We start from the raw sequence: 14,100 nt of genomic DNA on the forward strand, positions 1-14,100 counted from the left end.
GAGAGGGGTGGTTCGATTGTGGTGGAAGTCGCTCCTCTGCTCGCGTCCTAAGAGTTTGACATTCCTCTTTGGACTGTGTCCCAGTTCGCTGCTAAGCAAATGTTCCACGTTGTGCTGCATCCTTTTTGATGTCATCCGCACCTGTGGTTTTTGGAGAATTCATCCTTTTGGATGCTCTCGACAAAGACTGAGATAAAACTCGTCAGTTTTAAAAAATGCAATTAGGATGGAAGACAGTGTCTTTTTACCGTGTCGATACTTCATTGTTCTCCTCAAATCGACGTCGACTCGATCGGTCTGACGTCCAGCAAATAAATCTTATGCCTTGTGCTTTGTAGTAAAATCTTCAATGTACTCTATACTTGATGTCGAAATAAATAAATAAACGCTGATGCGATATTGGTGTCTCTTTTGTCGTCATCTTCGATGCTCTTCTTGATGTTTATTTTTATCAAAAATAAAAGATGCAGTTGAGGCCGATGGATAAATATTGCTCTTTCTTTATCCGTGTATGTCCTCTTGCGGGGCATGAATATCTTCCCCCGATACGTAAATTCCCGCGATATATGAATCTTCTCGCGATGCATAACTTTCAGCGAGGCATGAAATCTTCTCGCGATGTGAAAATTCAACGCGGCATGGATTCTTCTCGTGATGCATAAACTTCGGTGAGGTAAAAATTCTTCTCGCGATGTCTAAATTTCGGTGAGGTATGAAATCTTCTCGCGATGTATAAATTTCAAATTCGCGATGCATGATTTTCAACAAGGCATGGATTCTTCTCGTGATGCATTAACTCCAGCGAGGTATAAAGCCTTCTCGCGATATATAAATTTGACGGGGCATGAAATCTTCTCGTCGTGCATAAGTTCAAGCGAGATATAAAGTCTTCTCGCGATATATAAATTAGACGAGGCATGAAGTCTTCTTGTCGAGCATAAATTCAAGCGAGGTATAAAGTCTTCTCGCGATATATAAATTTGACGAGGCATGTAGTTTTCTCGTCGAGCATAAATTCAAGCGAGGTATAAAGTCTTCTCGCGATATATAAATTTGACGAGGCATGAAGTCTTCTCGTCGTGCATAAATTCAAACGAGATATAAAGTCTTCTCGCGATATATAAATTTGACGAGGCATGAAATCTTCTCGTCGTGCATAAATTCAAGCGAGGTATAAAGTCTTCTCGCGATGTATAAATTTCAAATTCGTGATGCATGATTTTCGCAATGCATGATTTTCCGCAATGCATGATTTCCGCGATGCATGATTTTTGCGATGCATGTTTTTCCGCAATGCATGATTTCCGGGATGCATGATTTTCCGCAATGCATGATTTTCGCGATGCATGATTTTTGCGATGCATCTTTTTCCGCAATGCATGATTTTCCGCAATACATGATTTTAGCGATGCATGATTTTCCGCGATGCATGATTTTTAACGAGGCCTGGATGGCTCGATAATGTTCCAACTGTAACGAGGTGGATGACTCGATAATGTTCCAACTGTAATGAGGTGGATGGCTCGATAATGTCCCACTGTAACGAGGTGGATGGCTCGATAATGTTCCAACTGTAACGAGGTGGATGACTCGATAATGTTCCAACTGTAACGAGGTGGATGGCTCGATAATGTTCCAACTGTAACGAGGTGGATGGCTCGATAATATTCCAACTGTAACGAGGTGGATGGCTCGATTATATTCCAACTGTAACGAGGTAGATGGCTCGATAATATTCCAACTGTAACGAGGTGGATGACTCGATAATATTCCAATTGTAACGAGGTGGATGCTCGATAATATTCCAACTGTAACGAGGTGGATGGCTCGATATTAGTCCAACTGTAACGAGGTGGATGACTCGATAATATTCTAACTGTAACGAGGTGGATGCTCGATAATATTCCAACTGTAACGAGGTGGATGCTCGACAATATTCCAATTGTAACGAGGTGGACGGCTCGATAATATTCTAACTGTAACGAGGTGGATGCTCGATAACATTCCATATGATTCAAGAATAGAAACCTGAAATGGAAAAGCATACATATGAACCACTTATGGGGTGGATCGCCCAACAAACCATATGATAAAGTCTTTGATTGGCCAATCAAAACGTATAATCCACTTATGGGGTGGATACCCAACAAATAAGAATTATGACTCTAACACATTCAAGAAACAAAGTACGCCGAAATTACTACGCGATAGACATACTAAAACTGAATTGACGTTTATGCACGTCGCGACTATGATTCTGTTCTTTAAAAGAAAGAATTATCGAGGTGAATGACTTGATTCATTCACATGAAAAAATAAAGACACTCTCGTCTTCCTTGACAAACTCAGCAAAATTTGAGTTTGTTGCAGTCATTTTAATCATTTATCGAAAACTTGTAACAATTTGATAATTTTGACTTTCAAGGAGATATTGATCATCATCATCTTTCTGATGTGATGGACTCGGCAAATTCTCTTGCAACACTTCTAAGTTAGTGTCACTTTGATCATCTTCAAAATTAATGTCGCTTTAATATACGACTTGATCAATACTATCACCTGCAAATCTCGACACCAAACATTAGTATCGATGATGAAGTAAAGAATAAAAGTAAAATTGAGGAACTAGATTGAGTCGTTTGGCTTATCCAGATTAGGCTATGATGAGTCCGACAATAACTTTGATCATGACTCATAACTAGCAATCCTCCTGCACTTTGTTTCTTGCAACTTTGAGAGACTTTATCAGTGTTCGGCCTCAATATTCCTGCAAGATAAAAAGAAACTTGTTTATAAATAACCTGAGGCAATATAAAGAAATAGATATAAAATGAGATGGAAGATTTTCAAGGTTTTGTTGATGAGTCCACGATGGGTGCAGTGACGCCTTTTATCATTCTTGACAACTTTATATAGCCATTTTTGTGACTTCAATGTTCATGCATCCAAAGAAAAATTCTTAGTTTGAAGGACTGATCTGTGTTGGTCTTGTCTCTATGCTCCTCCTTGCAGTTGGCTTACACGCTCACCCGTCCTTTATGTGACATATTTGATGGAATTTTTGAGGACCCTCCTCAAAATTTGTCTCGGTCTACAATATATAAGAACTCTCATAACTTGCTCTGTTAACTTGGAGGTTGCTCATTCTGGAATTTTGAGGCCCCTCCTCAAAATTTGTCCCAATTTACCTCAATAAGTAGCAAATGACATTTGTGGAATTTTTGAGATCATCTCAAAAATTCTGTCCCAGTTGCAAACTAGATTGTCGTAATTTTGAGATCCATCCAAGGCTAACTCCGTCGAATTTTGGTCTTCTGTTATGACTTGTTAAAGAAGTCCAACTTCAAATGAATTTTTAAGATCCTCTCAAAAATTCTGTCCCAGTTTCCATTATGAAGAGAAATGGAAATCCTTACTGGGTATATGACCGAGCCGTTGTGGCACCTACGTATCCCATTGGAGCAGGAATCAGGTCAAACGTAGTTCCCCTCTCAGGGGTTGACCAAAATAGGAAGTTTTGATAAAGAAACGACCGAGGCCGACATAGGCCGCCTACGTATCTCATTCTTGAGAATTCAGGTCGAACGTAGTTCCAACAAAGAAAAGTGCGATACATTTTCAAAAGAAAGGTAACAAAACTTCATATGCAAAGTTTGGCAAATGTTGGACGTTCTTCTTCTCGAATGAATATCTTCAAATGACTCAGTTCAGAAATGTCTTGAACTCACTCTTGAGCATCCAATATGTCATCCACTCAGGTGGTTTTCCTCAATATTGATCAAGTTGTTGTTGATCATGTTTTGTATTTTGTGCTTCAGAGTTGAACAATTCTCCGTGTCGTGTCCAACGACTCCTGAATGATAAGCACATCTGTGGTCAGCTCTGTAAAATTTTCCCAAAGGATTGGCTGGTCTTCCTTCTATAGGATAGAGCATACTCATTGCTTTCAACCTTTCATAAAGTTGAGTTTGAGACTCCCTTAATGGCGTAAATACTTTAGGAGCCTTTCTGAACTTTGGGCGAGGAAATTTTTCCTGATTGACATTATAGTTTTGGTATTTCTTTTGAGAAGCTGACTTCATATGAGTAGCCGTGATCATACTTACCTCCTCCACTTTTCCTTTTGATTTATCCATATCACTAATTGTAGTGAATTTTCCATTAGATCGCAATGCGGTAAATTTGGTGAGCTTTCCAGTCTTGAAACCATCTTCCAGAGCTTCTCCCACTTTGACAATCTCGACAAACTTTTGTCCCATCATACACAACATTCTTTCATAGTACTCAGGCTCTTGAGTACGAAAGAACATTTCAGTGATCTCACGTTCGGACATTGGAGGTTGAACTCTCGCGGCCACTTTTCTCCAACGAAAAGCGTACTCTCGATAATTTTCTGTAGACTTTTGTTTGATCTTCTCCAAGTAGTAGCGATCTGGGGCATCTTCTATGTTATGTCCAAATCTTTCCGTGAAATCCTTTGCGAGCGCATTCCAACTTTTCCATTGTTTCAGCTCCTGTGATGTAAGCCACTCCAGAGCTTCTCCACTTATACTTCGACCGAAGAGACGCATCAATAATGCTTCATTTTGGCCAACTCCCACAAGTTGATCACAATAAACTTTCAGATGTGCTAGAGGATTTCCTGTTCTATTAAAAGTGACAAACTTTGGCACTTTGAACCCTTCTGGAAGGTCGAGATTCGGATGGATGCATAAGTCCTTATAGCTCAATCCATCAACTTCGGAAATATAGTGCAACTCCTTCATGGCTTTCCTGATCTCTTCTTTCATATTCAGCTTGACTACCTCTTCTTTTGACCTCCACTCTCTCTCCTGTTCCTTATAGTGATCAAGCTCGGAACAATTGGCATAAGGTTCATTTGGAATTTGGATTTGGAAAGTAGTCTTCTGAGGTATGGGTGGAACAATGGAAGGATCCTGGGTATTTTGAGTGGCTTGATAATTTTGGGGGAAAGTTTGAGGATTGGCATTTTGGTTTTGAAGATGGGGGAAGGTTTGAGCATTGTTCGTATTTTGGTTTTGAGGGAGATGGAGGATTTGAAGGTTAGTATTTTGTGGATGTTGTGGTGCTTGACATGATGTGGTGGCGTGACGGGGATTGGGGATAGTTGAGTCAATGGTAGGAGGATTTTGAGTGGGATTAGAGAGAAGATTCTGAACCTGTTCCGCGTTCGAGGGAGGAAAGTGGAGTGGAGGTCTTTCGTCTCTTGGAGGGTTGAAGGACAAAATTGGATTGGGCAAATCTCGCATCCTTTGCATTTCGACCCTCATTTCGGCGATTTGTTGCATCAACTGCATAATCAATTCATTTTTATCAGCGGCGGCGGGTTGAACCACGACAACATCATCAATCTCAATCTCCTCATTGTTATCCCCCATTGCTGTCTTTTCCTTTCGCGAATTTGCAGGGAAGGAATCTTTGGAGCCTTAGATCTCGGATGATAAACCAACTTACCAACACAGATCAGTTTTAAATACCTGTCAATGAAAAAACTCAAAAGACCAGTATGTTAGTGCCTGAAGGTGGTAAATAATACAAGATATCACATATAGCGTAAACACATAAGAGTTGCTTTATTCGGAGATAAACTTGCTTACCAATATAAAGAAATGGTTAAATAGACAGGAATTTGTCCACTTGACTTTGGGATTTAGTAAATAAAAATGTCGACTTGAGTCGAGACAAAATTGACGATATCTTTCATTACCGTACTTTGATTTTTGATTGAGATGTACCTCCAATTTCCTGGTAAGAGTCGAAAAGACAAAATTTCTCAAAATTCTTTTGATTTGAAATGCTGAATCTTTTCGGGTATTAGAGTAGTATTAAAAAAATGAAGTATTTGGACGCCCTTTTTTTTTGGAAACTAAAGACTCGATGAGTATTTGGACGCACTTTTGATAGTGACTTGATATTTATGCTTATGGGTTCTAAAAGTATTTGAAGAAGAGTGAGCTAGAATATCTCCGGATGAACAACATATTCACATAAGCAGTTATAACACATAAACAAATATTACGCGTTCTAAACAGATATGTGACCCTTTTGTGCCAAGGGTGGGCCTAGCGATTTAAGGGATGTATACTTCATTTTGAAATATTTCTCGAACACCGTATACATCCTTCAAATTTTAACATATAAGCATGAACGTCCAATTAGGCCGTGGGCCGTTTTAGACTCAAGGTGGTCTTCTAATGGGCCCGACACTCCTTGGGTGTCAAGTCGTCTTAGGGCAATGCGCTATTTTTGGTTTTGGTTTCGCTCTATCCTAGGTTTACTAGAATTGTTTTCAAATCGACGGTTACCCGAGTCGAACAAACATCGGGGTGGAGTTATCAAACAACGCCAGATGACCGCATTCCGACTATTTATTCGATACTCCCAAAAGACTTCTTGGGTATATCTGAGAGAAGTCGCGGTAAGCCGCGTAACTTCCGTTTCCTAATGCAAACTATTTGCCGTTTGGCGGAATTTATGCCATGAAAGAATGCAATTTTCGAAAACTAAAATATTTAAACAATTTAAACAAGTAAACAATTATCGCAAATAGTCAAACAAGTTAACCTTAAGGTTAGAATCCTCCAAATAGTCCCCAGCGGAGTCGCCATTTCTGTTTTATCGAAAAATTATTTCGAAAAGAGTTTGTTTATTTTGAAGATATTTTCGACTTTTGGGAGTCGCCACTTAATTTTTTAAGAAAAATTAAGAAAACTTCGTTTCTAAACAACTTAAACAGAAAAAATTGTTTTGAAACATTTCAAGGGTTCGGGATTCCTATTAGTATCTTAGGAAGGTGTTTAAGGCACCTAAGATACTCCGCTAAATACGGTTTTCCGACGATTAACTTATTTGACTATTTTTGTTTTAACTTTTGCAATCTTGAAGTTGAACTTTTATTAGAGTTTCATTTAGACAAATTTACAAGTTGAAATATTTGTTTTTTTTAAGACTTAATTTTAGTTTTAAAGTTTGATAAAATAGCGAGGCAATTCGATGGGGTTGGAGTTATTCTAACCCTATGCTAACGATATTTAAACTAAAACACACAAGCAAGTAGTAGTAGAGAGAGAGAGAGATTTGAGTCCAAGTTTCGGGTTCTGTTCGCCTTGACCGAAATTGGACCCACCTGCTTTCGGGTTTTGACCCATTTTCCACCTGTCCTAATCTAAACATACAAAGTAAAATACCAAAAAAATAAAACAACGAGGGCTTATGCCCTTTATAAGTAAAAATACAATATATGAAAAAGGAAAAGTCTTCTGATCCAACGCCTCCGAATATCTTCCACTCTTCTCGCAGCATGAAGGTTGACACAAGAAAATTGAATGCGAGGGGGTAGGGAGTCTATTTTTCATCTAGCAAAACAGAAACATCATTTTGAGATCGTATTGTAATGATGGTGATGGTGACATTGAATTCTTTGGCAAACATCAAAAAAAATTTCTGTTGTTTAAAGTTGAGAACATGAAAATAATAACATAAACCAATTAGCAAAGAGTATTGTAGACGCTTAATAATCAAACTTAGAAATCAAAAAATACTCTAAGCTTAATTTCAACATAGTCAGATACTTACATGACTTCAACTGCTTCCATAAATCCACTTATATGTGTTGCCAACTAAGAATCCATTTGGATTGGTTTAAACAATGTAGCTATTAAGTCAAAAAAAAATAATCAAATTTAAAAGACTTTTAAGTTTTTTTTTTTATAAAACAAGGATAGACCTATTTTTTGTTTTTAACCCTTTTAAAGTCACTTTAAACTTATTTTAAGTTATTTCTACTTTGACAAACACACACTAGCTTATCTAGGTCATTTTTTTGACTTACTTAGAAGAGAAACTTTCACATATAGCCACTTAAAAATAGTTTATTACTTTTCATAGCTATAGTTTGATAATTACAGTTTGTAGTTACATGTTATAGGGAGGAGAGAGGAGACGGGCGAGCTAGAGAGGGCAAAGAGTGAGAGAGAGGTAATTGTATATGTATATCAGTTAGATAATTGTATATTATACATATGTATTTGTATATATGACAAGCGAGATTGAGAGATTGAGAGATGGAGAGAGGCGAGCGAGAGAGGGCAGAGAGTGGGAGAGAGGTGAATTATATATGTATATCGGTTAGATAATTGTATATTATTCATATGTATTTGTATATTCAAGCGAATTATACATATACAAACATGACTAATTATACAAACTCGAAGTCAATCCACGTAATTAATGTATAATGTTAGTCGCCAGTGATAATAACAAACTGTAACTATAATAATTAATTAAGTAATATAAATTTGTTTAACCGCGTAATTTTACTAATTTTAAAAGTTAAAATCCAAAATCTAACCACATTTTAACTCAATCCTTTAACCCAGTCTCAGCCCAACAATCTCAATTAAGCCCACTTGAATTCCTAGCAACCCAACAATCTCAATTAAGCCCAACCCATTGCTTGTCTGTAACATTCAACATCAACAATTTCAATGTTCACAAATAATATAACAGACAATATCAACGTTCATATTCCTAATTCCATCCGTTCCCAATCTAAACTTGAATTTCAAATTCCCAATTCAAGAGGAATTTGGACCATGGATTCTTCATCGACAAATAGGGGCAGTTGGTTCATTGCCTTTCTGAGACTGAGAAGTCTTCTTCATCAAGTTCGTTATTTCGATAAATCCCTTCTTTCTTCAGTATTTCAATTTACAGATTTGTAGAATTTTATTTAAGAGTTTTTTTCTTTATTAGAAGTGTCTGTTCTTCCTTTTAAGTGTTATTAATATAGGTTGAACAAATGTATTTCTTATGTTGCTAATCGTTAGTTGCTATGCTTATAAGTTTGAAAAATGTTAAATACCTTCTCGTGTGTATTTTTGCTTGAAATGTTGAAGATTTGAACTTCTTTGATCTCACTGTTGGTTCCTTCCCGATTAGTATTTTTTTCTTTTTCGTTTTGATGTTTTGTTTGCATCATGTTCCCTCACAATTAAATATTTGTTCAGAGTTTTGATTTATTATCTAATTATTTGGTATAATTTTGAGTCTGTTTCAAGCTCGCATTCCCATAAAGTTTCTGCCAGTATTGTTTCAAGCGCTCATTCCCATAATGTTTCTGCATACAAAGTTTCGGGTTCTGTTCGCCTTGACCGAAATTGGACCCACCTGCTTTCGGGTTTTGACCCATTTTCCACCTGTCCTAATCTAAACATACAAAGTAAAATACCAAAAAATAAAACAACGAGGGCTTATGCCCTTTATAAGTAAAAATACAATATATGAAAAAGGAAAAGTCTTCTGATCCAACGCCTCCGAATATCTTCCACTCTTCTCGCAGCATGAAGGTTGACACAAGAAAATTGAATGCGAGGGGGTAGGGAGTCCGAATGGACTCAACATGGGATAGTGTTCATGCAAAGAAGATAAAGGCAATGATTTAGCACAAGTGAATTATACAAGTAGGAGCTGATATTTATAAAATAACGCAACTCATATCGCACATTTGTCATAAATTATAGAATAGCAGATGCATAGTTTGGAAAAATACACTTGGATTTTAATATAAATAAAGTTTTGCATTCACAAATGATCAAGTGTGGGTGTCCACCAAATTTAATTCCCAGAGATGGAGGACAACAAAATAACCTATTGACGTCTAGATTATAAAGTTGACGACAATTCCAATTATAATGAGAGGATATGCTTAAAGAGAACAAGAAGAGAAAGATAAGCAAAATGAATAAATACATAAATAGGTAAATTAGCCAACCAAACCTAAAATAATATTAAAGCTCCAAATTTTGAACAAATGTGCTTATAACTTCTGTAACTTTCAAGATGAGTTATTTCAAAAATTTATATAAGCATACGATGTTGTTGTGGCGTGTTTATCAGTGAGTAATCAAAGAAGCAAAATAATCACATCCTCAATTCCTAAGTACAACACACACAAGATGGAAGTTACCCAAAATCAACTTGAACATGGAGAAGTGAAAACAATCAAACCGGATAATTTTTATGAGCCTTACAACAACATACGGCTGAACCATGTCAATGCATATCATCTCTCATTGGATATCGAAACAGAGCGCGATTTACTAAATGACAACTAGACAAACTTAACATGAGCAGAAACCAAAGACGAAAACATAGGCATAGCATTTGATGAAACAGCAACGCATACGAACGCCTAAACTACAACCAAACAACGTATTCATTCAAGTAAATTAGACAAGAACACTTGAAGTTGTAGAAACGAATAAAGCAAACAAGTAAACTCCAGCACACATACGCAGTGAGATCAACCCAACAATAACGAACAAAATAAAGTCATACAACATACGTTCTCCACCCTCGAACCATCCAATCGAAACCAAGAACAGAAGAAAATCACGTAAAGAGATGTTTACCTGTTGACGAGCGGCGAACAGGGACGGAGGAGCAGCGAGCGACTTCACCACCGGAATGAGCTCCGAACTGTTTCGGAGACGAACCAACAAGCGGAGGAGACGGAATCGGGATTTCAGTTTCCTTAGTCACGTGACTCTCTCCCTTTTTGTTCTTACTATAATGGAACGAAACAGATTTCTCCGATTTCTCAAGAAAATGCTCGACTATTCTTCTATATTAAAGAACCAGAAAGTTTTTCAACCTAAAAATCGCCCCCCTCAAATCTGAAGAGGGAGGGGGGTTTAAATAGAAAGAGAATTTAGGGTATCGATTCGGGGGGGGGGGGGTTTCATGCCCATTTCGATTTTTGAAATTTGAAAACCTCAATCTTACCCAAAAAGCAATTCAAACGGGAAGAGAGATGGAGGGTCGGGATGATTTTGACGTCCTTGGGAGGCGACGTGGCGCAATCTTGGCGTGGAAAGGACAGGAGTTTATCGCTTTGCTCACTGCGAGGCTGCGTACGAGACAGCAGCTGCAGGTGTTCGTTGCGGATTCTTGTTCCTCCACGCGCTGGAGAGGAGAAGAGAGAGAGAGGGACGCGTTGTCGCGAGAGGGTGAGAGAGGAGCGTATGCGTGAGGGAGACGCGGGAGAGGGAATCGCGTGGTGTTGTCGCGTGCTGGTGTTTTGTTCTCGTCCTCGCGTCTAGGGAAAAATTATTGGAGTCGCGTGGGGAAGGGAGAGACCGTGAGGGGGAAGGGGAGATGAAAGAGGGGGGTCATGCGAAAGGGGGGAGAGACGCGTGAGGGAGACGAGGGAGAGAGAGGAAGGAGAGAGCGTGGGGAGGGGAATTGGATTTTCTGGGTTTTTGTTTTTTCTGAAGAACGAGTCTGGGGGAAGGGGAAGAAGGAGGGGAAACGGGTTTGGGTCTGGGTCGGTCGGGTCAAAGAGGGAATTGGGTTGGATTAAAAAATTAAAAGGGGGATGGATGAGGGAGAATTGGGTCAAGAGGGGGTTTGGGCTGAAGGAGACTTGGGCCTAGGGATTGTTTGGGAATTAGAAGGGGAGGCTTGAAGTGGGCTGATGGAAGGAATAAAGGGATTGGGCTTGAGAATTGGGTTGGTTTCGAATATACACAAGATATACCGGCTATATACACAACTATGTAAACATTATATCGTTATATTTTTGCAAAATTATAAAACTAATTAATTTAAATTATTTGGAAAATTTAGGAAGCTAGATAATTAATTTATACCGATGTGGGTCAAAATTGGGTGTCAACAGTACAATGACATTTTTTTGCTAGAAATAGAATCAGAATATCTGTCTCGTCAAATTTCTTTCCTAACTATTTAAATACTGCTTATCAATTTGGAGTCTACTCTTCTTTAAGATAAATGTATGATCTTGTGCTTACTGCTTCATATGTTGTCTCATATGCTAAAAATACAATTAATTTCTTATATATATAAGTGGCTAGGAAGCAGTTGTTGGACGACATGGCTGCTTACCAGATGATAATTTAGTACTTCTGCTGCAATACCTAAGCGGTGTAGTCCAGATGATTCTCTTTCTCGTAATTTTGCTTAGTTTCCTAAAGGTTCTTTATCGCCGACAAATCTCTCTTCCTTCGACCTTTGTAAGTTGCTTTCATCACTACTCTACTTTTGGATTGTAGGTTTTGATTTAAATGCTTTTTTAGTTTTTGATTTCATACTTTCTCCTTTTTGTCGTTCACTCTCTATGTATTTTGTGTTCCTACTGATAGAGATTTGTTTTGGTGTTGTGTGTCATGTGATTGCATGTGTGAACTTAATTGTCAAAACTAATTTGGCCTTATAAACAAATTTCTCTGTATAAACGAATTTTGATCTTACATGTGGGAGGGGTTACAGTCTACAAATTTAAAATAGTCTTTGGGTTTTATGCTCTTTTTAATTGATTCGTATAATTTTCCATTTTTTTCTACGGTTAATTAGCCTAATATATAGGCAGTGTAAATTTTCAACTAAAACACATATGAATAATTACATCATGTTTGAAATATAATTCAAATTGATTCAATAACTGATGTTTTCACTAATTTTATATGATTTATTTGATATGTACAAATGATTACTCTTTCAAAAATATTAGCTAAATACACTTTTTAGTTAAATGAAATACACTTTGGAACTGAAATGGGGGGGGGACACAGGTCGACTTTGAAGTTATACTATGGTATATTTGATGTGAAATAGCCATGAGATATAACATGTATCCAATGAGGATTCATATAGCCGATACAAAACACTAACACTTTTTTCCTTTTACGGTATTGTACTTGCCATGAAAATTTTGTATAAGGCACCATTTTAAAGTATCTTTGTAAATTATCTCGTGATTATGTACATGTGACATTTTGGGGTGTATATTACCTGCATAGTTCATTTATAGTAATCCTTACCCTCAGATTTTTGAGTGAGTTTTCATCGTTGTATCCGATTCATTCTGTCTAGAGAGTTGGGAGAAGTTTAACTAATCAACGAGAAGTTATATAGTTTTGTTAACTACTTATTTAGACAACGTGTTAGGTAATGGATGAGTTCATCTTTCACTTGATGTGTACGTTTTAGTTGACTTCCTCAAACAGTTGGGTAGCTCTACATGTTTGGCTACATTGTCCCTTAACCCGCGAGTTTCAACTACTTTTTTCACTGTTGTGAGTTTAAGCTACTCGCGAGTTTCAACTACTAATAAGATATTGTCTCATTATGTGGTAGACAACTTCTCTTATTTACCCATTACATGATGACTTTTTTACACGACTCAATATTTTGTGTAAGTTATTCACAACACTTAACAGAAAATAAGTCTTTGTGCTCTTAGAAAAAAACAAAAAATTGAGTTCACAATTTGGCTAATTCTCACTGTTATTTTCTTTGGTAGGAAGATAGATTTGGTCTATTTTTACCAGCAGGTATGTCTAAGGACAAAAAGGTCATCACTGCACTTTCATCCAAACAGGAAGAAAGCAATTAGTATTTAATAGATAAAGCTTTGGTGGTTAAACAAAGGCGACATGATATGCATAAACAACTTTCAACTAACTCAAAACCTTTTAAATCGCTTCCATGCTCCTGCCAATAATGACAAATCACGACGATTGTCTTATTATTCTCAACTTCAATTAACTAGACAGAGACCCAATTGATCTTTTATGCTTCTTTGTTAGATTCAACTATACAAGACACTAACTTCCCATGTCTCTTCTGAATTTCACTTGCTTCAATTGCCAGAGTTGGAGAAGTTTCTGGTTTTCCTTTCAATGATATTAATTAAAACAAGTCATGTTACATTCATGTTTTGGAGATTTGATAATCATGTAGTTTATCTTCGAAGTGTTGTGGATTTCATCCATATAAGTTCTAAAAAAATTAAATAAATGCATATGAGTAGCAACAACTCAATGGAAATGAGAATATGTATATGTAGTTTCTACAATAGTGTAATGCCAAGCATTTATTATTAATAGGGTCCTCGCGGCACAATTCCTCAAAGAAGGGTGGGGTCCTCGGGGCACGGCGCCTCGAGGAGGGGTAGCATCATCGTGGAACAGCTCGTCGAAAATGGGGTAGGTTCCTCGGGGGCACGGTGCCTCGAGAACAAAGGGTAGGTGGTGACCGGTGCACAGCGCGTTGAAT

Source organism: Solanum lycopersicum, chromosome 9, assembly GCF_036512215.1.
Source record: "Solanum lycopersicum chromosome 9, SLM_r2.1".
NCBI classification, from domain to species: Eukaryota; Viridiplantae; Streptophyta; class Magnoliopsida; order Solanales; family Solanaceae; genus Solanum; species Solanum lycopersicum.